The following is a 26,319-nucleotide window of genomic DNA, read 5'->3' as shown; positions in this document are numbered from 1 at the left end:
TGGCAAAGATCCAATTTTTCCTGGGATTTACTTTATTTGTGGTGATAAGGCTTATTATAACCTTCCAGATCATTGGTATGGGACATGTTTTGTTGGGCTTGTTTTTCCAAAGATATTTCATGTTGCCAGAAATGAAGAAGGACTGTTTAAAATTAATAATCATATAAATAGATATAAAAGAGAAAGTTTTACAGAAATTTTGGGAGATATATTTGAAGCAGTAATACCTTTAGTAGGTATAACCTTGAATGCAGGAAGGATCAGAAAATTATCCACAATTGTTGACAGATTGTCAACTGACACAGCAGATGGTTTCCAATTAGTGAATGTTGAGGTCATTGCAATTAGATCTATGGTAATGCAAGATCGCCTTGCGTTAGACATACTCCTGGCAAAAGAAAGAGGAGTCTGTGGTATTTTACATGTTCAGCACTGCTGTACATATATCCCTGATGAAAGTAAGAATATTGAGATGTATATCAAAAACATTACAGAAATGCATTCAGAAATAGTTCCTTTAGAAGAGGATGATTTTTCAGAGCGACTTATAAAGAGATTCCAGGCTATTAAAACCTGGTTTCAAGAAATTGATGGTTCAGTTCTTGGCAAGATTTTAACACCTTTGTTTGTAATAATATTTATAGTAGTTTTGACAAAAATTAGTTGCATGTTACACAAGAGAAAGAAACACATGAAGGAAAAGAAACAAATTTATAAGATCAAAAAGGAACAGGAGAAGGAAATTGAGTTACAAGAGTTACGTAGGGCTCAATATGATAGTTGCAAAGATTTTGCAGAGACAAGATTTTAGAAAATACTAATACAAATGAATTCGAACCATTTTCGGGTAGTCAAAATTTACTAAATTTTGGGTGTGGTGTGGTGATTTGTTAATCACCAGATGAGGGAGTTGATGGAGCGAGATTTGGAAATAATTTTATTTCAACTCGTGAAGTCACACTTCCATAATGAAAAATAACTTTATTAACGTTTGGTGCTGTGTTTGCATTAATTCAACCTAGTTTAAAGTTGCATTTCATGAAAGGACACGCGGGACACTAACATGTGTGCTCATAAATGTGCATTATTGTTGCATCTTTTGTTCGTGAAAATTAATAAATTAATTTTGTCCTTTTGTCATGTTATAACCAATTGCTGCTGTTCCTAAAAGTAGTATGCGCTTGTTTTGCTTTCCTTGTCTATGTGGTGTCACTCTATTCTCTATAGGTGCATAAAGAATTTCGATGGATTTAAAGAATACTGGTAGATATAATGCTGCTTTATTTGTTTGCTTTAGCTAGGTAATTTAGACTAATGGGTTAATCATTAGTAATGTTGGGTGGCAACAGAACAAATAATACTTCTTACATTAATTATTGTTTTGTGTTTGTTTATATATTAGTGGACGTTAAATTGACTGCTTTGGGCCTAGTTTACTCGAGTTTGCAAATAATTTCTGCACGGAGCAAGAGAGAGTCTTTTCAAAGAAAGATTTCCTTTCGGTGGCAACATTTGGAAAGCGTGATGTGTTTCTAGCAGTCTCCTACTCGGACAAGGCCAAGGCCAGGAACCGGCAGGAGGAACATTTGATAACTTTGCATCCGAGGAAATGAAATGACATGATGAAAAATTTTATGCGAGAAAATGCTGCAATCTGAGGAAGCCTCGGAGCTCGAATGCTAGAGACAATGGACAGAACTGATGTTTTGAAAATGAGGTGACATGTCACTTGTCACTTGTGAACCAATGGGACTCCGACTTTCGCAGAAAAGAATTACTTTTACTTAGATTAGTTAGCGTAGTAAGGTATAAAAACCCATTCCCCGTGGAAGGGTTATGCTTGCTGCTGCTTTTGCTGACCTTTGGATGAGGGTGTCGTGCTGACGGACTTCACTTGGAGCATGTAAGATCCCTCAAAGACTTTACTTTATTTCCATTTATTTAGCCTAGTTAGGGACTTAGGTTTTGAAAAATGCTAAACTAATAAATACTTTTGCAGTAATTATTTGAAACTTATAATGTTTTACTTGCAATAATTCTAATAAAAATGCTTTAATTAAAATTACATTTACGAAATCATAATAAATAGCTAATAAAATCTTACTTTTGAAAACAAGCTGGTCTTGACATTTCATGGGTTCAGGTTACCATTAGCTAGATTCTATCGCCATAAGTGGCTTAATAAATAGTCAGGTTTATTGAAATGATGATATCCATTTACCGCGGTTGTATATAAATGTACATAATTTGTGAATAGGTTAATTAGGCCACTTGGTTCAGTTGGTCATGATATGTCATATTTGATTAATGGGCCTTTATGTTTAATTAGTGATTATTAGTATAAGTAGTAAAGTTGGATAGCGTAATTTATGACATATTTTCTATAGGCCGCTGGATCAGTCCGCACCAGATCATGACATCATAATGGCATAGCAGAACTGCCTCCTCTCCCATTACCTGTGACTGATAGGCACTGCGTCACATGCACATCTCATCATTCATCTTAAACATTGAGGTTTTCAGGCAGACTCCTTCACCTAGAGCATTTATCTAAGCTGGAAAGGTTAGGCTGAAAAGGGGAGACTCTTTTTATTGATACTCTCTCAAGTCGATCATCATAGGTGCGGGCTCTCAGTGCAGGAATAAAAAAATTGCTAGCATTCGCCGCAAGAATTTTCAATTCTATAAAAGACCCAGAAGGGAGGATTATGCTTTTTTCCTTCACTGCCCACAAACAGCAGCCAATGAAAAAACGTTTTACATATGTAACATAACAACATATCCCATGATGTATTACACATTAATCACTTTCATGGCCAGTAGCCCATATAAGTACAGTCCACACCATCTTGAAAGCCTCTTTCTTTGCTCAGAACAGTCCATAATAACTTGAACACACAACGTGACAAACAGTAGCCAAAGGGACAACTCCATCGAGTGCCATCAAGTCGTAAGCAGCAGCTTAACCAGCAACAGGAGTGCAAACGCCAACTCAAGAAACAACCTTTGACTGTTTGCAATCAATCTTCTGATCGAAACCTATAAAAGAAATAAGGCACCATAATATCCAGATACCCAGAGAGATAAAGATGAGAAGGGTGAACAATGAAAGAACAGTTAAATCCTGATATTCCAAATTATTGACTGATATTCCTGGGGGAGATAATCCTCGTCTCTGTGTCCTTAATAGAATTGAAAATTCTTGGCGCAAATGCTAGCACATTTTTTATCATATTTCAGGACCGGAGGTTCTGAATATGCTACTTTAATGCTTATTAAATACCACTGAGGTCATATCACCCACGGATATGTAATATTGCTTAAAAGTAGATTCAAATCACCAGTCGGCTGCTTTCATGATATCTTGCATAGTAGAACCTAACAAAAAGGATTTGGAGGCCATAGCACCTCAGTGAGAAACACAAGACTCCCCTAGAACTATATACACAAGTCCTGCAATCCTTACATCAGTCTGATAAACACCTCACATCCACTCTCACATCCCACTATTAGAATACTAATTAACCTTAAAATTGCCCCCTACCAATACAAAGGTAGTCAAGCAATAAAGCCCTTGGATTCAGATAAAGCGCGTAAAAAATATAGTTTTTATTAAAATGACAAGTATCAGTGTTTAAGAACAAGAGGAACGTTTCTCCAATTTATGGAGTCAAAAGTCAGTTCAACTCCTCATCATACATTGGTTAAAAAACCCAGCATAAACATTCAATACAAAGGCATATAAATTAAAACATAAACCTACAGAGAGAAAAAAAACTAAAATTCAAATTACATGAGGAAACCTACAGACACAGATATGAATTCAGTTGTCTGAAAAGGTCCAACAGTGTTACTGAGGGGGGGAACCAGGTGAGAGCCCTGCTCTTATCCTTATGGTTACTCCCTGTGGATTCCTTATAGAAAATAGCGTTGATGCGTTTCGGTGGTACAAAGGGAAAATATGCTACCACCTTCTTCAGGACTCAACAATAACGGAGTTTTACTCCTCCATCTAAAATAAATATATGTATGCACGAGATTTAATAATTAACCAAAAACATATATATAACATTAAAAACCAATATTACATACTCTACACACTATGATTTCAGTTAGCTCTCATCTCTTAGTTGTCTAATTTATGTACAGAGGAACATAACACCGGTATTCTATTGTTGTTGATTATTCCATTCTCCTGTACTTCACATCCTGTTTATACTATTATTTATATAATTCATGCAGCAAATCCTAAGAGCTGTATCTCAATCCATAGGCACCAGAGAGCCCTCTCCCTATACCCTGAGAGGAAACCATACCCCGTAAACTTTCATTAAGGCCACTCAATCTCCTTTATCCTAAAATCTCTGATATACACTCATCGTGAGGTCTTAGTGACCAACAACCAAATCTCTGTTTTCACTTGCACACAACTTCATTAAAATCCATGCGGATTATAATTGGTCCAGCACTAGAAAGACAAAACAGAATGTGGTCTACTGAATCAGGCTTACATCATCCTATTTTTTTTTTGCCCTATGTTACTGTTCGTATATCAAATCCCATTACCTGTGCCGTTTGTGCAGGATGCGCGATTAAATAATGGCACCTCAGAACTTTTTCTTCACTCTTCTGTTTCTTATGACTGTCAGGTAGGTATATTTCTACTCCCTTCATAAAAGGCCTGCGTCTAGTTCTGGTTCCAGAAGTATGTAAAAAAGGGGGAGGAAATAACATGGATGTCCAATGTTAACCCTGAATTGTTGATCCCATCTTCCTTTAAATCCCTGCAAATTTATATATCAACCTACCTCTCTTATGATGTTATGTCAACCTCCGGTCACAGAATCTATGAGGTTGATAAAGAGGAGTAGAAATGGTGTGCAGTTCACAGGAGACCCTCTGGTGTCAGATCTTCCTGTTTTAACTCGTCCGCCTCGTGGAGGTCAGATCAAGAAGTGCACTGGAAAAATAAACCAATGTGTTTTTTATTTTGCGATTATTCTCTAGTTTCGTATCTATTTAATTAACGGGTATTAAAACATGCGGCTCAGAAGTCAGGCAATGTGGTGTCTAACAGTTGCTCCGACCCTGTTATTCTTTGAGGCAATGCGGCTAATACAGAACTCAGAAAAAATACTTTAGGTCCCTCATCTAGACGGAACCACTCGGTACTAAGACGCGTTCAGTTTCAATAGGCACAACGTATCCAAGCACCCATGACTCGTTCGAAAATGTATTAGTTACTATTCCGAATTACTACCCCGCAAGCCTAACCAAAAACTCATTCTCCGTATAATCACGGGGTGTTGCAAGATTCTTACCTTACAATACTGGCCCCGAACCGTCTTGGTTCCCTCGTGTCTAAAGGCTACATTAAAATCTGCTCGTTTTTAAAGGGCCGTACCTCCCGTGTGAACGTCATCATCGGCGTCTTCCAGGCATGCTTCTGCATTAGTGCGCATGTCTGGCGGCCATAGCACCCCAAACAGAATGAGCTCCAAGCACCTGAGTATCTATACCAGCCTCTGCAATCACCGATTTCAACCACCTTGATTTAGTGGCAGCTGACACTGCCTTAAAAGGTTTTTATAAAGCAATCAACAATTGACCACAGGTATCATTTCCCAATGCAATAGTGCATTCCTCATAAGCTTACAAGCATTTTACAATACACAGTTTATCATTATTAGGAAGTACATGAAACTCAATACACTAGGTGAAAGATTTTGTCCTGCCAGCAACTGTAAAGGAAACTCCTTCAGGAGTAAATACTCTACCTGCAGTGTCACATCCAAAGTCCTTCGGCACGCGGAAAGACATAAAAGCATAGCTTAGCCAACTGTTTCTTGGACAATTGGTCATTATGCGGCCACCTTTCAAAAGGTTTAAGAATAAAGTCACATCCCACAAAAAGGAACACTTAGGCCTGGGAGGATTAGCAACCCTGATGCCTTTAAGAAGTTTACAGATGACAGTATTCCCACAGGCTTATCATTCACCTGTATATTATCTGCTAAAATAGCAGAACGAAATTCTTCATTGACCTGTATGATAAACCCTCAGTTGATTTCTGAGACAGGAAATTCATTATGAGAGGTAATTTTGTCGCCACTGGATCCACATGCCTTTCCAGGCACCAACCCATCGAGCAGCTCCATGCTGAAATGTACCTCTTCTTGGTGGAGGGTAGAATTCCGCTCATTTGATGAATTCTGAAGCTGCATCCGAAATGCGTGACAAACTCCACTGCTGCTGGAAAGCCTCCATGACATCTGGGACAACTGCTCGGAAATTTTCATCGGATGCAGTTCCTGTGACAACTCGGAGCATCATCTAAAACCATGGAAGAAGGAAAGATAGATTGCACGTCCGCTCTAGGACTGTGCTTTCCATACATGGCGGACAAGCACCACCTCTACTACCTGTCACATGATCTGAGTTGCTACCCTTGGGATCAATTTGAATTGGGTAAAGGCATACTTTATTGGTCTTTGACGTATCCTGAGAAAAAGCATCTGTTGCCTTTGCTAACAGATCTGGCCCCCAGCGGAAGAACTCCGCCAATTGTCGGTTCAGTTTGAAGGCAAAGAGGACTACCTTGCAGGGACCCCAAACAGTCTGTATCAATTTAAATAGGCAAGGATGGAGCTGCCAAACGCTGTAATCTATCAGGTAACTGGAGTTCCAATCCGCAACTTTGTTGGATTGACCAAGAATGTACTCCGATATCATAGATATCTTGTGACTCAGGTAATAGTGCCAAAAGTCATTGGCTATCTCCACCAGCAGGGACGATCTCATGCCCTCCAACTTGTTGATGTAACTCAGTGCAGATATATTGCCCATCCCGAGAAGGATGCAGCAAGATATCTTCTTGGAGGAAAGAGTTCTGATGGCAAAGGACTCCACCAGAAGCTCTAGACAATTGATATTGAATTCTAACTCCTGGAGAGACCACCTGCCACCTGTTGAGATATCTCCACAACACGCACCTTAACCCCATTGGCCGGTGTCTGACTCTATCACCACTTCCGGCTGGGATCCAAAGATGGCTCTGCCATTCCACTCATCTACGTGTCCCAGCCACCATCGAAGTTTCTCTCTGAACTAGTCCGTCAGAGGTCCCTGATCTGTGTAAAGCCAAACCCTTCCGTCAAGGTTGATTTTTTATCTCTGAGGGCCCTACAGTGAAGGGGCTCCAGAAAGATTGGCTGGATGAAGGAAGCTAGCAGACCGACCTGGCGAGTGATCATCTGCAGGGAAACTGTCTGACTGGAAAGGAACAATTTCAGTTCTTTTTTATGTCCCTTAACTTGGTCTTGGGGAGCTTCAGCTGAGCTAACAGAGAGTCGATCACAAACTCCAGGAATTCTACAGTCTGGGAAGGACAAAGAACCGATTTGGTTCTGTTAATGACAAATCCCAAGTTCTGTAAAAGAGACATCGTTATCTGCAGATATAGAATGACTAACTCCTGGGAGTGCGCCATGATCAGAAAGTCGTCTTAGTAAATGATCCCTTCTCCCTGAGGTGGGCTATCACCGGCTTCATCACCTTGGTGAAGCACCATGGTGCAGAAGAAAGCCCGAAAGGAAGGACCAAATATTTCAGCCATTTCTCCCTCCACCAGAATTGTAGGAACCACCTGTATGAGGGAAAGATGGGAATGAATAGATAGGCATCCTTGAGGTTCAGAAGTACCATCCTTTCTGCAACAAGTCTGCCGGAAGATGGACACCTTCCATCTTGAAATGCCTGTATGTAATGTAGTAGTTGAATCCCTGCAAATTCAGAACCAATCTGCGTTCACCCCTTCTCTTTTGTACTAAAAAGATGTAGCTGCAGAAACCTGCAGGATGAGGGTTGCAATAAGCCACCACTCGCTTCTGCGGCAAGTCTTCTATTTTAGCGTCTATAAAAGCAGACTGTTGTAGGGAAACATTTAACTGTTGAGGGGGCCCCATTTGCCAGGGCGTCTGATAAAACTCCAGTCAGAAACTGTGAATAATTTGTAATACCCATGCTACCTGAGTTAAAAGACTCCAATTGCGAAAAAAGAATTGTACTTGACCCCCCCAATTGAATCTCTGAAGAATCGATGACCCTCACCTGTGTAATTATTAGACTAGAGTCCCATTCTGGGACCGCTGCTATTAAAGCTGCATCAGGAGAATTGCTTTATGGCCGAGAAGAAGGTAAACCCTCTAGTGGAGTCCAGCCTTTCTCCTCTACCACGTCCATACGCTGGCAGTAGAAATGGCCTGGTGAGCGGCCCCTGCCTCTCCAAACCCGAGCCAAAAAGGCTAGCCTGGAATACCTTTTTGAGTTTGGATTGGGCTTATCTAGGGTCAAAAAAGTAGTAACATGCTCAGAAATGGCTTTCATGAATTTTTCCCCATAGAGGTGTCCTTTGGCTAAGGGACCAGCGTCGACCGAAGCTAGCTCCGTCATGTTTGGGTCCATGCGCATCCATGTCGTCTTTCAGATGACATAGTGTAATTGATGTTTCCCTGTAGGCATATAGAGCCTGCTGGGACCACCCTGCCAGGACATCGGGGTCAATAGGGGCACCCATTTGCCTGCCCATTAAGCCCATCGTTAGCATTTTAGCAAGGGGGCATTTGAGAGCCAGCATCTTGTCCTGACACCCGCGCCTGGCATGGTCTATGCCCTTCTTGGGACCCTTAGCAAACTTTTTTAGAAATATCAACAGACTAGGGTCGATCTAAAGAGTTTTTGTAACTTTATTAGGAAGGGCTGGTCTCGGACATTCCCCCCTAAGATGGTTAGGAACTTCTTTGTCGACCCCTGTGTGTAGGGTATCATGCAGATATTGTGACACCGCTGGAGTGGGGCCCAGTCAGACCTCTTTGGGTGGACTAGGTCCTCAGGGTTGAAGTCGAAAGGGTTGGAAGGGGATCGGGAAGGGGGCAGAGGCCTGTCAGAGGTGGACTTTGTGGACTTCTTGCCTATCTTGGTATCATGATCTGAATGGGTGGAATCCTTATGTGTAAACTCTGTATCAGTACCATCCTCATGCTTGGACTGCAACCATTTAGAGGTAGAAGGGGCCGAACAGTATTCATGATACCCCAGAGAACCTTGGGGAAAGTTGGACAATGCAACAGCGGTGCAGAGACTAAACATCGAATCACAAATATCGACTTACCTGAATATTGTTGCAGAAATATTGTGGCTCAAGAATATCGACAGAGAAAATATTGTGGTGCAGAATATCGACTTTGGTTAAGTAATATTGATGTAACAAATATTAAGGGCCCTATTATGATGGTGGACGGATCGCCACCGCCGGCCCGCCAGTGTCGTTCGGCCCACCATATGTCCCTGGTACTCCCCCCAGCCATATTAGTATGGCGGGGGCTCTGCGGCAGACGGAAAGCCCATCCACCGTTTTTCCACGGGTCGAATTGTCAACCGGGCGGAGAAGGGACACAATATGATGGCGGTGTCTGAAAGACACCACCATCCATATTATGATGTAGGCGGAAATTGACCTTTCCATGGCACCGATGCCGCCAAGGAAAGGCATGCGGTCCTTGATGCTGGGGGCCCGTTGCGGGCCTCCAGGGTGTTGGGGGAGTTTGGGGGGTGCACATGAGGGATACCTATGGTCCCCCCTCTGCAATGCACTACGTGGCAGGCACCACGTGGTGCCTGCCATGTTGTGCATGGCCATGCTGTGCACAGTCCTTTTACATTGCGAGTGGGTCTGCAGCCAACAGATTTACCCGCAATGTAAAAGGCCCATTATGCGCATGCCAGTGTGGCGGGCGCATCCTAATTTGCATGGTCGGACCGCCGCAACATCGGCATTTTTAATTCCGTGATCGGGGTGTGGGTTTATAGGTGAATAGGGTGGGAAGTAATTTAATTATATAAAATGTATAAAATAATTTTCGTTTATTAATAATTGTTGAATTGAGATGTTATAGTGTTAAATATGTGAATTTATTTTTTATCGAATATGTAATAATTAGTTGTTAATTAATTTTAATTAATTAATTGGCAATTAATTATATTAATGGTGTACTTATTTTTATGTGTGTGTTGTGCTGTTTATAGGTGAAAATGTTGGAAATGGTGGGAAGTAATTTAGTTTTTAATTGATAATTTAATAATTAGTTGATAATTAATTTTTATGAATTGGAATTAATTTTGTTAATTGCGTCATTATTTTTAGGTGTGTGTTGTGCTGTTTATAGGGGAAAATGGTGGGAATGGTGGGAAGTAATTAAGTTTTTAATTGATGATTTAATAAATAGTTGATAATTAATTTTCATTAATTAATTGGCAATTAATTATGTTAATTGTGTAACATTTCTAGGTGTGTTGTGGTGTTTATAGGTGAAAATGATTAGAAGGGTGGGAAGTAATTTATTAATAAATATTAGTTAATTAATTAAAAATAATTAATTAGTAATTAATTATGGTATTTGTGTACTTAATTTTAGGTGTGTGTTGAGAATATTATAGTGTTAAAGAATGCATATTAAATCAATGTTTATTAATTATTTTTATTAACACCATGGGGTCGATTCCGATCCGGTAAAAAGCGCTCCGAATAGCGGTTTGGAGCGTTTTTCCCATACGAATCGTACCCTGCAACGTGCCCCGTACATACGACGAAGTACAATTCGTACCAGGAGCTGAACTCTGTACGAATCGTACAGAGACCATACGAATCAAATCCCCATACGAATCTCCCTTGGAACCTGCTGTACGCGACATCTGTACGGTTCGTGGGTGCTTTTTCCGACCCGGCAAGTACGATTCGTGTTGGGTACGCACCTTATGACCCTTTTTCTACGGGAGCTGAAAACAGCCGTAAAAGCAGAGTTTGCGCCGAAACAGGTACCGAACACCCCCCCCCCAGGTACGGTGCGTACCCCCCATGATCGCAGGGGTACGCACCGTAGCCCTACGATCATGCGGGGTATGCACCGTACACCCAGCATACATGGGGTACGCACCGTACCCCATGTACGCTGGGTGTACGGTGCATACCCCATGTACGCTGGGTGTACGGTGCGTACCCCCCATGATCGCTGGGGTACGGTGCGTACCCCTGCAATCATGGGGGGTACGCACCGTGTGTATGTGAATGTGCGCTTTTCCGTACGAATCGCCCTTACCTGACGTGGACCGTACGAATCGCGTCCTGATACCCCGGTCCGGGTCGTACGGTGTGTGTACGAGTCGTACGGAGATGGCTCCGGATGCGAATCGTACGGACGGTAATTTTACTGGATAGGAATCGACCCCTAAATTGTAGAATAATTAATAATTATGTTAATGTTGGAAATACATTATAATGAAAATATAGATTTTTTTTAAATTGGTGTGGCTAGGAAATTAAATGAATATATTATTGTTTTAAAAAAATTGTTGGTTAATATTTTCTTATTTCAAATAAATATTGTTTCTAAATGTAATTGTTTTAGATAATAGTTCTACCTTTTTGATAAATGTAATTAAAATAGTTAATGTTATTGTTTAATATATTTAATCTGCTATTTTCAAAATATAGTTTATTTATTTTTTATATTGTTTACATTTTTTTAAATATTTAAATCTTATTATTAATTTTTGTTTCTTTGCTATTCAACACTTTCCTTACTGTTGCACTCACTGGAGTGGGAATAGTAATGTTTACCCCTCTGCTATCCAGCACTTTCCCTACGGTTGCACTCACTGGAGTGGGAATAGTCATTTTTACCCCTCTGCCATCAAGCACTTTCCCTACGGTTGCACTCACTGGAGTGGGAATAGTAATTTTTACTCCTTTGCCATCTAGCAGTTTCACTACTGTTGCACTCACTGGAGTGGGAATAGTAATTTTTACTCATACGCTATCCAGCTCTTTCCCTACTGTTGCACTCTTTGCAGTGGGGATAGTAATTTTTACTCCTCCGCCATCCACCACTTTCCCTACTGTTGCACTCACTGGAGTGGGAATAGTAATTTTTACTCATACGCTATCCAGCTCTTTCCCTACTGTTGCACTTTTTGAAGTGGAGATAGTAATTTTCAACCCTCCGCCATCCAGCAGTTTCCCTAGTGTTGCACTCACTGGACTGGGAACAGTAATTTTCACTCATCCGCTATCCAGCTCTTTCCCTACTGTTGCACTCACTGGAGTGGCAATAGTAATTTTTACCCCTTTGCTATCCAGCACTTTCCCTACTGTTGCACTCACTGGAGTGGGAATAGTCATTTTTACCCCTCCGCCATCCAGCACTTTCTCTACTGTTGCACTCACTGTAGTGTATATTTTCCTATTTCAAATAAATATTGTTTATAAATGTAATTGTTTTAGATAATAGTTCTACCTTTTTGATATATGTAATTAAAATATTTAATGTTATTTAATATATTTAATCTGCTATTTTCAAAATATTGTTTATTTTTATATTGTTTACATTTTTTTAAATATTTAAATGTTATTATTAATTTTTGTTTCTTTGCTATCCAACACTTTCCTTACTTACTGTTGCACTCACTGGAGTGGGAGTAGTAATGTTTACCCCTCCGCTATCCAGCACTTTCCTCACTGGAGTGGGAATGGTAATTTTTACCCCTGGGCTATCCAGCACTTTCCCTACTGTTGCACTAACTGGAGTGGGAAAGTCATTTTTACCCCTCCGCCATCAAGCACTTTCCCTACGGTTGCACTCACTGGAGTGGAAATAGTAATTTTTACTCCTTTGCCATCTAGCACTTTCCCTACTGTTGCACTTACTGGAGTGGGAATAGTAATTTTTACCGCTACGCCATCCAGCACTTTCTCTAATGTTGCACTCACTAGAGTGGGAATAGTAATTTTTACTCCTCCGCCATCCACCACTTTCCCTACTGTTGCACTCAATGGAGTGGGAATAGTAATTTTTAACCCTCCGCCGTCCAGCAGTTTCCCTAGTGTTCCACTCACTGGAGTAGGAATAGTAATTTTCACTCATCCGCTATCCAGCTCTTTCCCTACTGTTGCACTCACTGGAGTGAGAATAGTAATTTGTACCCCTTTGCTATCCAGCACTTTCCCTACTGTTGCATTCACTGGAGTTGGAATAGTCATTTTTACCCCTCCGCCATCCAGCACTTTCTCTACTGTTGCACTCACTGTAGTGTACATTTTCTTATTTCAAATAAATATTGTTTATAAATGTAATTGTTTTAGATAATAGTTCTACCTTTTTGATATATGTAATTAAAATATTTAATGTTACTGTTTAATATATTTAATCTGCTATTTTCAAAATATTGTTTATTTTTTTATATTGTTTAAATTTTTTTAAATATTTAAATGTTAGTATTAATTTTTGTTTCTTTGCTATCCAAAACTTTCCTTACTGTTGCACTCACTGGAGTGGGAGTAGTAATGTTTACCCCTCCGCTATCCAGCACTTTCCTCACTGTTGCACTCACTGGAGTGGAAATAGTAATTTTTACCCCTCCGCTATCCAGCACTTTCCCTACTGTTGCACTAACTGGAGTGGGAATAGTAATTTTTACCCCTCCGCCATCAAGCACTTTCCCTACGGTTGCACTCACTGGAGTGGAAATAGTAATTTTACTCCTTTGTCATCTAGCACTTTCCCTACTGTTGCACTTACTGGAGTGGGAATAGCAATTTGTACCCCTATGCCATCCAGCACTTTCTCTACTGTTGCACTCACTAGAGTGGGATTAGTAATTTTTACTCCTCCGCCATCCACCACTTTCCCTACTGTTGCACTCACTGGAGTGGGAATAGTAATTTTTACTCATACGCTATCCAGCTCTTTCCCTACTGTTGCACCCTTTGAAGTGTGAATAGTAATTTTTAACCCTCCACCGTCCAGCAGTTTCCCTAGTGTTGCACTCACTGGAGTGGGAATAGTAATTTTCACTCATCCGCTCTCCAGCTCTTTCCCTACTGTTGCACTCACTGGAGTGAGAATAGTAATGTTTACTCCTCCGCCATCCACCACTTTCCCTACTGTTGCACTCACTGGAGTGGGAATAGTAATTTTACTCATACGCTATCCAGCTCTTTCCCTACTGTTGCACCCTTTGAAGTGTGAATAGTCATTTTTAACCCTCCGCCGTCCAGCAGTTTCCCTAGTGTTGCACTCACTGGAGTGGGAATAGTAATTTTCACTCATCCGCTCTCCAGCTCTTTCCCTACTGTTGCACTCACTGGAGTGAGAATAGTAATTTGTACCCCTTTGCTATCCAGCACTTTCCCTACTGGTTCACTCACTGGAGCGGGAATAGTCATTTTTACCCCTCTGCCATCCAGCACTTTCTCTACTGTTGCACTCACTGTAGTAGAAATAGTCATTTTTATTCATCCGGTATCCAGCACTTTCCCTACTGTTGCACTCACCGGTGTGGGAATAGTAATGTTTACCCCTCTGCTATCCTGCACTTTCCCTACTGTTGTATTTATTCTATTGCAAAATGTGTTTTCATGTTTTTTTAGTTAAATGTTTTAATTCATTGTAAAATGTTTATTTTTATTTTAAATTATTGATATATATACATATATGTATTGTTTATGTATTTAAAAGTTTAAAATTAAATAAAGATAATAGTAAAATTATATTTAAGTAAATATATGTCTATGTATACATTTTTATTTTCATTGTTTATATTTTCCATTACGTTTATGTGTTATATTTAGTTAAAATATATATTACATTTAATTAATTTTGTTAAAAATATTAATAATATTTAATATATTTATTGTATGTTATATATATTTTTAAGTCGATATTTTGTACATCTATATTTTTTACTTCAATATTTTTGATTCAATATGACCGGTTTAAACATAGGGAGTCGATATTTTTGTATTCTATATTTTTACTTCGATATTTAGAACATCAATGTTTGTTACAGCGATATTCTATCAGTAAACCGCAACAGTAGGAGGCTACTCAGATGACTTGGCTTTTACCTTGCAAGGCAGATTGTGTACCTTCCATAGATTTTAGGGCAAACTACGGGTCATATCCACGCCTTTTCACAAATCTCTCCTGTTGGGCTGTAATGGGCTTCAAGGCAGCCGCCAAACCCGGATTGACTGTGAGAGGTACTGTAGTCTAAATTGCCCTGTTGACGGACTGATGAACTGAAGCATCCACTGCGTCAACCAAATTGTCCTCTTAATGGTGCCCTTGATCCTCATCATAGTTGGATCTATATTCCTCCTTCTCAAAGGGCACCCACTAGCCATGCTGGAAATATATGGTCAACGAGCTAAGTCAATAAAGGTAGAGACCGGCAGGGGAAGTACACAATTTACTCAAAGGAGGAGGTTCTCTACGTGTTTAGCTCTACACGTGCATGAAGTCACAGATTATAAGGACATGACCAGTGCATAAAACAAATTAGTAGTTAAACCACAACAGGAGGAAATACAATTATTTAAAAAGGCTTTTATTTAGATTTAATATTATAATACATCAACATTGTTTCAATGTAAATATAAATATCCAAACACATCCCACAGCACATTCACTCAAACCTTCCCATATACTCGCATTCTCGCACGCCTTAACAATATCAGACTCAAATACACTCAATATGTACATAGATAAAGACCTCCCATAGGAATCCCAGATAGCACATGAGGCCTGGCAGAGAAATACAAACGTGCCTCAAGAAAATCAAGATGGATGAATCAAAAACAATCAATAACACAATGAAGTGATGAATATAAAGAAATTGTCAGAAATTATTAAACATTCATGAAGAACATCAATGGGAGGATTTTCTCTGTTACAATATATTCTAACAGGAGGAATCCAGCGCAGACGCGCATTTCGGTATTGAACCCCAATGTGGGCATCACCTTCCTCAGGTCGAAAGAATCAACAAACAAAAGCAGTGGAATGTGCCTAGAACAAAAGTTAATATTACTATACATATATGGATACAAAGGCACATGTTCAAAAAGTTCATTTAGAGAATGAAGATAAAGCAGATAAATGTGGTTCACAAAGCACTGGAAAAATCAATCGGATAAAGTTAATAATAGGGAGAACTTGTTCACAAACAAAAAAAACACAACAGATTAACAGACATCTCCGGGAATATACTGAAATGGTGATCCCAAAATAAAAGTATAAAATAACAAGAGGAAAGAAATGACAGGGAAAGGACAGATACCAACTACAAATGGTTTGTAAGTGTTAAACTCAGATACACGGTGCGATAATGGGAAAAGGAAAGTGACAATATAGGGTGTAGCAAGTAGGACTTCATTCTGCCTTCACGTGTTGCCTTGGCGGAAGAACAAGCGCTAGGTGAGTAAGGGTGGAGTGCTGGTCGAAATGTAGAGCAGCTGGGTCTGTAGAGGTGCAAGAAATAAAGAAAATATACACCAAACGAGGCAAAAGACCACCATAAGAGATAGTATGTAGAGGGTCATGCAACCCTAACTGTTTACCCTAACCGCAGATGAGCGCTACATGCGTGGTAAAGAAATGCTGGTCAGAATTAGCAAACGCTGGGCCTGTAGAGGTGCAACAAATGAAGAGAACATACACAGATTGAAACAAAAACCACAACCGGGGGGGGCGGGTGGGGAGATGAGTCATGAATAAAAGGATATAGCAGGTAGGGTGGATAACAAATAACAAAGCTCACCGTTCATACGAGGCAGTTATAAAGATGAACAACTTCTGGTATTGGGTCCGTGGTGGGCGCCGTTTTTTTTGATAGGATGGAGTCGGGCGGTTGGGGCTGCAGCCGTGTATGTGAGATCACAAGCAGTAGGTGGTGAGGGAGGATCGCCAAATCACAGGATGAGGTCGATCTCTCGAGTTAAAAGGTCCCAGGAGAGAAAGTCGACAGGTCCCTAGGGGCGGGATAGGTTAAAAAACATAAGCCTCTGGCGTTTACAAAGCCGAGTGGCGGTGCACCGATCTAGCTGTCCCGAAATCGGGACCTATGTGAAGATGATGGTGGGCAACACGATGCACGTCCTACCTAAATCCAAGAAGGGATTCCAAGATATCAATCTGCGCAAAGGGGCAGCCCGCCCCGGTAATGCTGCGATGGGTACTGGGTAGCGTATGGCTAGCTCCGTACATGATCAAACATACAATGAATTTAAGCATACCTTGAGACCTTTGTTTACAGCAACAGTTGTGAAAGACAACATGTAATGGTGCAAGTAGCAGTCTAGTAGTTGGGGGGTGGAGACGTGGGAGGGACAGGAAAGGGAGGAGTCGAGGACAGGAGCGGGGCAGAACAGAGTAGGGACCTGAAGGGAATGGACGCATGAATAAAGCACCTTAAGTAAGTCCTCGATTCCGAGTCGTTATTGTAGTTAGGACTCGACAACTGGCGACGAGGGTGGGATGCATCGCATTACTTGAACGCGTTGCTCCCTGAAACTGGTGACCCTGTTCCCGTGGTGGCGTGCGTGCAGTGTCGCGGTTGCGACGAGAGCGCCCCTCCGGGTGCTCACCTTGGCAGAGTTCACGCCGACGGCATCGCCTCATTCTGTCCCGAGCTCCCCGGCCTGTAAGCTGTGGGGAGTGGAGTTTCCCAGCGCGGACGTGCACTGAAAGCTTGGTGCCCACCCCAGCCACGTGTGCTGCCCATGCGGTAGCTGCTGATGCCGGGAGCCCACTCCGGTTTTACCTGATGCCCGAATGTTAGCTGCCTGATGCCGGGAGGCCACCCTGGTCTTCTACACTGTGCCCAGTCCAGCGCTGTGACCGCCTGCCCGGTGAGTGCCTGCCTGTGTGTGCTGGGGCTCGAAGAGTGTGGAACTTAGCCAAATCTCATAGGAAGCGAGATTTCGATGATGGCGGCCATCTTGAAGTCAGGCTTCTCTACCTATCCCCTGTCAGGGATAGACAGCGGACATTTTGAAGTCAGGCAGCAGTGGGTTTTCTAAGAAACACAAGCAAATACAAGCCCAAAACATACTGTTCAGCTCCACCAACCTGTACAGAGATGGTTGGAGTGCAATAGAAGGACAGAAGACAGACACTTTATAAGCACATCGTCCCTACCAGTGAATACGTGCAGAAAAAACCCTTGCAAACGACAAAGTGATTGTATGAAAACACAAATATTTAAGAAAGCAAGTTTTAAAGATGTCAGGATCACCGTCACGAAGCGCTCAAGCCCCACTTGGTACCAGCAGACCAGGCATGATGGGCGTTTCCTTTTTACGCCCACCTGAACCGCTCGCACTTGTGGCTGGAGGAGGAATGGCTTGAAGACTTTGAAGATTTTATGCAAGGGTCTCAGGTGACGGAAGAAGATCAGAAATGAATCGCTCTGCGCAACCTCATAGGAAAGGAGGTTAGTCAACTCATAAAAGAACTGCCTGCTGACGATGCCGGATCATACACCAAAGTGTGTGATGCCCTGAATAAAAAGTTTCTACACAAAAAGAATGTCAACTACGAAAGGTACACTTTCAATTTAGCATCGCAGGAGAAGGAAGAACCGATGAGCACGTTCATCACACGGCTTAGACGGTTGGGCTGATATTGTGAATTTGACACATTCTTCACTGAAGATGCTCTCAGGTTATGCATCATCGAGGGCTGTCAATCAGAATCCCTAAGACGAAGGCTTCTAAAGAAAAGCTACACTCATGACCAGGCGGAGGAACACGCCAAGAAAATGGAAGCAGGACGCACAGAGAAGCATGAACAAGCCCTCCGACTTCAATCACGCAACACCCGTAGGCACTCTCATGACAGAAATAGGACGCCCAGACCAAAAACCCATCACCAACACACGGGTCGCAGACGTCATGATTAAAGCAAAAGGGATAGGAGACGGGAACGTCCGCTCAAATGCTACAGGTGCGGTTACGATTTCCCTCACACTGATGCGTGTCCTGCCCTTGGACAACAATGACAGAAATGCGGGAGAGACAATCATTTTGAAAATGTCTGTGGAGAATATCGTAAAGACAAACAGAAAGACCATGGTAGGTCTTCTCGCCCAACAACCACGTGCCATCACGCCAAAGCAATCCGAGATCACCGAGGTTCTTCCACAGGATCCTCACAATCGAGTGGGGCTTCCCACAAATCATACTGGTCGAGAAGGTCACCGTCACAAGAGTCAAGGTCACCATCACCCGTATCACAGGATAGTGATGAGTACATATGCATGGTGGCTGACCCGGATCAAGTTTAGAAGTACCTGAGATTTGACATCCGTGTAGGTGATCACGGGGCTAAATTTGTGCTCGACAGTGGCGCATCTCTGGATTACATTCCACTGACAGAATATCATAGAATGAAGCCAACTCCTCCACTAAGCCCAGCCCATGTGAGGGTGTACACATGAATGTCTAAAAAAACACTTCCTTGTTTAGGAAAGTTTGCAACCACTCTCACCCACAAGGACCACACGGTGCCTGCACATATACATGTGATCGAGGGACCAGAAGCGGACTGTCTTCTCAGCCTCCCCACTGCTGAACGGCTCCGGCTGGTAGAGATTCTCTATCGTGTAAGTGATGACCCGGACATCATCCACAAGTTTCTCAAATTGTTCACTGGGCTCAGGAAGATGGCTCGCTGTCAAGTGTGCTTACACATTAATGAGCAAGTGACTCCCGTGGCTCAGCATCACAGACAGGTCCCGTTTCACCTCCAGAGGGCCGTGGAAGAGGAATTGCAAGAGTTACTACAAGCTGATATCATCGAGTGTACGGACGGACCCACTCCATGGGTTTCACCAGTAGTGATCGTGCTGAAAAAGGGTACCCCAGACAAAGTGCGCCTCTGCGTTGACATGAGGGTACCCAATACTGCCATTGAGCGAGAGCGTCATCCTGGGCCGCATCTGAGTGATATGATCGCGTCCCTCAACGGAGCCCAAGTCTTTTCCAAATTGGACCTTAATAAAGGATACCACCAACTGGAGTTACACGAAGAATCACGGTACTTCACCACATTTGCTACCCATCTTGGACTTTTTAGGTATAAGCGGCTCAGTTTTGGAGTCTCCTCTGCCGCGGAGATATTTCAAGAAACCATAAGAAAGACAATTCACCACATTCCTAATGCCCTGAATTACAGTGACGATATCTTGGTGTATGGCGCAACAGTGAAGGAACATGACACGGCACTAGATAGAGTCTGTCATGCCCTTTTGGATGCTAATCTCACATTGAACAAAGAAAAATGTGAATTTCACAAGTCCACGTTGAAATTCTTTGGACATATATTCTCAGGAGCAGGGATGAAGCCAGACACTGAGAAAGTAGCAGCACTGAATGATACAGAGAGCCCTCAGGACGTCGGAGATGTGAGATCCTTTCTAGGAATGGCGAGCTATTGTGCTCGGTACATAAGAGACTATGCCACCATCAGCTACCCATTGCGAAATCTCACCAAACAAGGGCAGCCATTCAAATGGACACCACAATGCGAACAAGCCTTTCAGGAGAACAAAAAAGCAGTTGAATCTGCAAACAACTTGTCATACTTCAATCCCAAGAGGAAAACAGAAATTACAGTTGATGCCAGCCGCGTTGGCTTAGGAGCCATCCTAGCACAGTTTGATCATGACACTGACCAGAGACACATCGTTGCATATGCCAGCAGGAGTCTTACCGACACGGAAAGGGCATATTCGCAGCCCGAGAAGGAGAGCCGTTGTATGGGCCTGCGAACATTTCCATATCTTTGTGTATGGCAAGCATTTCACGTTGGTCACGGATCACCAAGCATTGGTCACCATCTTTGGCAACCCACGGGCTAAGATGCCCCCCAGGATAGAACGATGAGGCCTCCGTCTTCAGGAATACACATACACCATCATACACAAACCCGGGAAGTCTGCCAATCCTGCCGACTACATGTCGCGGCATCCCAATGTCACAAGCACATCAGGGCCCTCCCTAGCTGAAGAATATATCCATTTTGTGGTTGACCAAGCTAGGCCACCTGCTGTCCCGCTGGAAGCCATCTGTGATGCCACCTCTCAAGACGTTGTTCTGCAACAAGTGAAACTCCGGCTCCGAACAAACACCTGGCGGCATTCAAACGAAGATGAAACTAGAGATCCGGGTGAGAGACAAGAACTGAGTGCATTCAAACATGTAAGAGATTAACTATCTGTCACGATGGACGGACTTGTGCTCCGAGACCAAAGAATAGTCATCCCTATGCAACTTCGCCAAGGTGTAATCAACCTGGCCCATGAAGGACATCGTGGAGTAGTGGCAACCAAAAGAGCGCTCAGAGAGAGAGTGTGGTTCCCGCTTATGGATCAGATGGTCGAACTGACTCTCAAAGACTGCCCTCAGTGTCAACTGGTGAGCCAGGGAGAACCTCCCGCTCCCCTTCAAATGTCCACGCTACCCAATGGCGTCTGGCAAGATGTCGCCCTGGATTTCTTTGGGCCTCTTCAATCAGGGAAATATATTCTAGTTGTCATGGACGAATACTCAGGTTCCCCATCGCTCAGTTTGTCTCGTCCACAAAAGCTGCCATTACCATTGCCGTCCTTGATGAAGTATTTGCTGCTTAGGGCATACCGAAAACAATTAAAACAGACAATGGACCACCATTCAATGATCAAGAGTTTGGGGAATTTGCTAAACCCCTTAATTTTAAGCATCGCAAGATTACCCCTCTGTGGCCGCAAGCCAATGGAATGGTTGAACGGTTTATGGCCACTCTGAAAAAGACACTCCAACAAGCGGCACTTGACAAGAAAGATCCACAAGTTGCCTTAAATGAAGTCTTGCGGGCATACCGCACAACTCCACATGCGACCACTGGCAAATGCCCTGCCACTCTTATGCTGGGGCGATCAATATAGACCAGGATACCCACTCTGGATGACGCCCTACAGTCTGACACGCATGAACTTGAACATAACGACATTGCTGCCACTGATCGAAAGAAAAAGGAAAAAATGAAGTCATATGCGGATGCCCGGAGGAGAGCCAAAACCCCGTCCATTCATGAAGGAGACTGGGTTTTAGTTAAACAAGAGCAACAGAGGAAAACGGACTGTCGCTATCGAGCTGAGCCCTTAAGAATCACTCAGCAAAAGGGAACTATGATTACTGCGGAGTTTGAAAATAAGAGGATCACACAAAATCTATCACACTTTCAAAAGTGCCCTTCGGCAGTCAAACATGCCCTTGACAATCCGTCAAGAATTCTAACTAGTGAGAGTGCAGTTTCCAGTGATGCTCTGCCAAGGCCGGAGACTCGTGTTGAGTCTGAAAATGAGAACCCAGAAGTGCATCTGAGACCAAGGCGAACTATCCGCAGACCTGTACGGTTGATTGAGGAACTATAAACATTTCATATTGTCATTGAGGTAACAAGCGTTGCTGGCATGATTTTGATTTGCATTTGTTTAAGAAGAGGGGAGATGTAATGGTGCAAGTAACAGTCTAGTAGTTGGGGGTGGAGACGTGGGAGGGGCAGAAAAGGGAGGAGTCGAGGACAGGAGCGGGGCAGAACAGAGTAGGGACCTGAAGGGAACGGACGCATGAATAAAGCACCTTAAGGAAGTCCTCGAGTCCGAGTCGTTATTGCAGTTAGGACTCGACACAACATTAGAATGTTGGAGCTGTAGGCTTTTAATGACCATTAGAAGCCCTGAGCACTCCATTGTTTTCAATGGTTCTCCCAGTATTCCAATATTATAATAGCAGAATAAAATATCTATTTTTTAAACTGTTTTTATAAAGTGAGCTTCTTTATGCCATCAAGGTGGGGTGAACTTCTGCTCTCTCATAATGGATAAACATATACCCCGTAAAAATCAACAATAAACATTTCCAATGAAAATATGTAAATTGACGGTCAGTGAAATGTAAAGGGAGAGTTTTTCAAAATTACAAAACACAATTAAGCTGCATCTGCTGCAGACATTGACATTTGTACTGCCCGTGAAGACTAAAAAAAATCAAAAATAAAGCTAGCTGTAAAAGAATGCCTCTTTTTGCATGTTCACCCCCACATTTTGGTCTATGCTGCTGTTTTTTCGACTCTGTGAGTGCAGAGAGGCCTGCTAACTTAACTTCAGTACAGGTGTTCTAATCCCTTACAAAGTGTATGTCAAATTGGCTAGCCTCAAGTGGCAGAGACTGGCTTACTTATAAATGCTTAGTATATGGTACCCAGGGCATGGAAGGCACAGTGTCTACCCAGGGCTGCGGCACTGATTGTGCCACCCTGTATGTGACGGCACCCTGTATGTGACAATGTACAGCATGGCTCCCAGCCTGCTACTGCAAACTGGGAGGACAGTGGTGATACTGCTAGTTCGACTTTGCCATTAAAACCAATGGCCTACTTCCTTTTATATGTAAGACCCCACTAGGGGTGGCCTATCGAGTACTAAGGCAGGAGCAGTATATTATTAAGTAGGACATGTAATTTTATATATGTGCCCTGAAAGCAACACTTCTAAATTGTCATTTTGCTGTGGGAGGGTCAGTAGCCCCATTGGCTAACCCAAACTTACAGGCGTACCATTCAGCCCAACTAACTTCTGAACAGGACTACTGGGCTAAGTACTGCAAGCTATCAAATTAATCATGGCTGCTCAAACTTAATGTAACTATTATAGAAATGCAACTTTTAGAAATGTGCTACTCTGGGACCCAGTTAGTTCAGAGACCTCACATGGACACCAGCCACCAGAAAGCTTTATGCCCTCCAGGGGAGACATGTGAACATCTTCCAGACTTAGGAACAATAGCAGCCTGCTACAGGATGTGGTGTTGCCTCCCCTTTGCAGGAAGTCACTCAGGGTGTTATCCCAAAATCAAGCTTCAAAGGCGAAGCCACCTTTGGTGGGCAAGAGGCGATCACACTCTTGAGGGGCTGCCCTATGTACCAGTACCTAAACAGTTTTTCCTGTGGACATGTAGCCTACAGCTAGCCACTCTTCTAGGGTGGGCTACCAAGGTCCTAACATCCATGAAGGGTTTAGACATCTTGAAAGTGGAGAGAATAGTGCACTCTGGGATTGTTAAATGCCACACACAGCCAGAAAGTCAGCTACAAGAGGAAGGGGACCTGGTAGTCTATTAGCTAGTGACCACACCTTCCCTTCAGGGCACTTTCTGCCAATAAATATGGCACCCTTGGCACTCTGAACCTTAGATCACACCGGAACTGGAGAAAGTCCAGAAGAATGACTGCCCTGCTGACCCACGGACATGGGAAAGAGAGGCAGCACAGTCTGCTGGACTGCACCAGCTGCATCCTGGGCAGGTGAAGAGAGGACTGTGCCTGTGGCCCCTGGCTTGGAGAAAAGTTGCTTCCCAGCCGCAGACCAAAGAAGTGACTATAAGGGTCCATCGGCTGACCCCTGTGAACAGAAACAGGGCGAACAAATCTGAAGTAGCTTAACTCGGAAAGTCTGTCGCCACTTCAGAAGAATCACAACAGACTGCTGCTGGGTGCCCCAAAATACTAAGCAACACTAGCTAAAAGTTGCACCCCAATTACACAGACCCAAAGTGTCAACCAAGTCCATATGGGTCACCCAAGAGGGACTTCCGTCTCCATCAAAGGATATCTCTGGGATCGCTGTGGATGGAGACCGGTAGTCCAGTCGTGGCTGGCCTACTGTTGTCTCTAAGAGGTCTTCGAGGGACCCTGACCTCTGTGGCCAAAGTTGCCCCACCTGACCTGATGACTGAAGAAGAGACTAGATGTTATCTGGATTGTGGCATCTATTTCTGAATTTTAAAAAATGTTTTTAGATTGAGTAAATCAATTTGTATTTAAGAATTTTAAATTTATACTTGTGTCGGTCCTTAACTTTGCAATGTACTTTTCTTGTCTCTGTATCTCTGATTAATGAAATTCTGTGTGTACTTTTATGGTTATTTGCTTTTAACCGATTAAAGTTATGAATTGATTGACTGAAGAACAACCCCAAAGGCACCCCTGTCAACCTGCCAGCACCCAGAGAATCCTTGAATACATTTCATCTCCTGCATCCGTAGCATCAGGACCACTCCATTGAAGTCTACGACGGTTGTGCTGTAAAGTTTGCAATAGGACTGGAAACGTTTGGGTGGCAGGTAAATTATCCAAATACTCCTTATTGACCCCAGACCTTCTTCTTGTCTGATTTGGTCACCTGAGTCGGGCCGGAGTAGTCAAACTCAACTCTTCCAAACGTTTTGAAGGTTTACACATTTTAAGGTTATCAAAGCTTGTTTGCAGTTAAACTGAGATTGAAATTTTCTTTCAAAATCTAAAACTCTGGAACCTGCCAGTGGATTTTGCTCATCTTGGACTGTAACAATTCATAAAAATGTCATCTATTTTTATAAATTGGGTTGGATTTCTTTTGTGCTGTTTGGCTTACTTATTTCATTGTTTTGGTAAATGCTTTACACTAGTTCCTTAGTTTATGGGTGTGTAATGGTATAGGGCGGTAAGGGTGTTTTTAGGATTTAGTGATGGTAAGGGAATTGGGCGGCAAGAGTGTTTTTAAGCTTTAATGGTGAGCAAGGGAATTCAGTGATAAAGGTGTTTTTAGGGTTTAGGGTGGGTAAGGGAATTGGACAGCAAGATTGCTTTAGGGTTTAGGGGTGAGTAAGAGAATTGGGTGGTAAGGGTGATTTTAGGGTTTTGGTGTGGGTAAGGAAATAGTGTGAGATTTGGGGGTTCCCCAGAAAATAAAATATGTATTTTTATAATGATTAAAAAATGAGCAGGGGTTTGGTGGGGGTTCCCCAATCAAAAAAAGAAAAGTGATATATTTATACACACACATGCACACACATATGTACAGGGTTGACTTACCTTATATAGATTTACCTTGTGTTGCTAAGGCATGCATGGTAAATGTATACTTGTGGTAAAGGTTCCCATGGTAAAAACAATGTGTGAAAAAGGCATTGCATTGTACATGCATGCATGGTAATGTCATACAACCTTCTGTATTATGCCATGTCATGCAATGTGCTTTTCTACTTTTAACACTGGCATACAGCTTTTCATGTATGTTGCTTTTACCCTATCTGCCATCTCAATCAATGCTTTAGTTAATTACATCCACCACTGTATTAGTCTACACCACTTAACTCTATGGTACTACCCTCTACTTTGCATCACTCCACTCTACTCTAGGCCACTTCACTCTACGCCACTCCACTCCACTACACCACTTCACTATAAGTCACTCTACGCCACTCCACTCTATGGCACTCCACTGTACTCTATGCCACTCCACTCCACACAATTTATTTATTTATTTATTTATTTCAATTTATATAGCGCGTTATCACCCGGGGGTCTCTAAGCGCTTGTACCAGACAAAACGGACAACTCCATA

The 26,319-nt window shown here is 42.5% G+C and overlaps 1 long non-coding RNA gene across 1 annotated transcript in view; it reads right to left on the bottom strand.

Annotated features, from left to right (window-relative positions):
• Positions 1-4,814: 4,814 nt before the first annotated feature.
• LOC144767369 (uncharacterized) overlaps positions 4,815-26,319 on the bottom strand; it is a 69,076-nt gene continuing 47,571 nt past the window's right edge. Inside the window, exon 5 of the long non-coding RNA XR_013598166.1 lies at positions 4,815-4,960. This is a non-coding gene — a long non-coding RNA (uncharacterized LOC144767369). The remainder of the gene's footprint in view (positions 4,961-26,319) is intronic.

The sequence above is a fragment of the Lissotriton helveticus genome, chromosome 7, assembly GCF_964261635.1.
Source record: "Lissotriton helveticus chromosome 7, aLisHel1.1, whole genome shotgun sequence".
NCBI lineage: Eukaryota > Metazoa > Chordata > Amphibia > Caudata > Salamandridae > Lissotriton > Lissotriton helveticus.
This window is presented reverse-complemented; position numbering and strand designations above follow the sequence as displayed.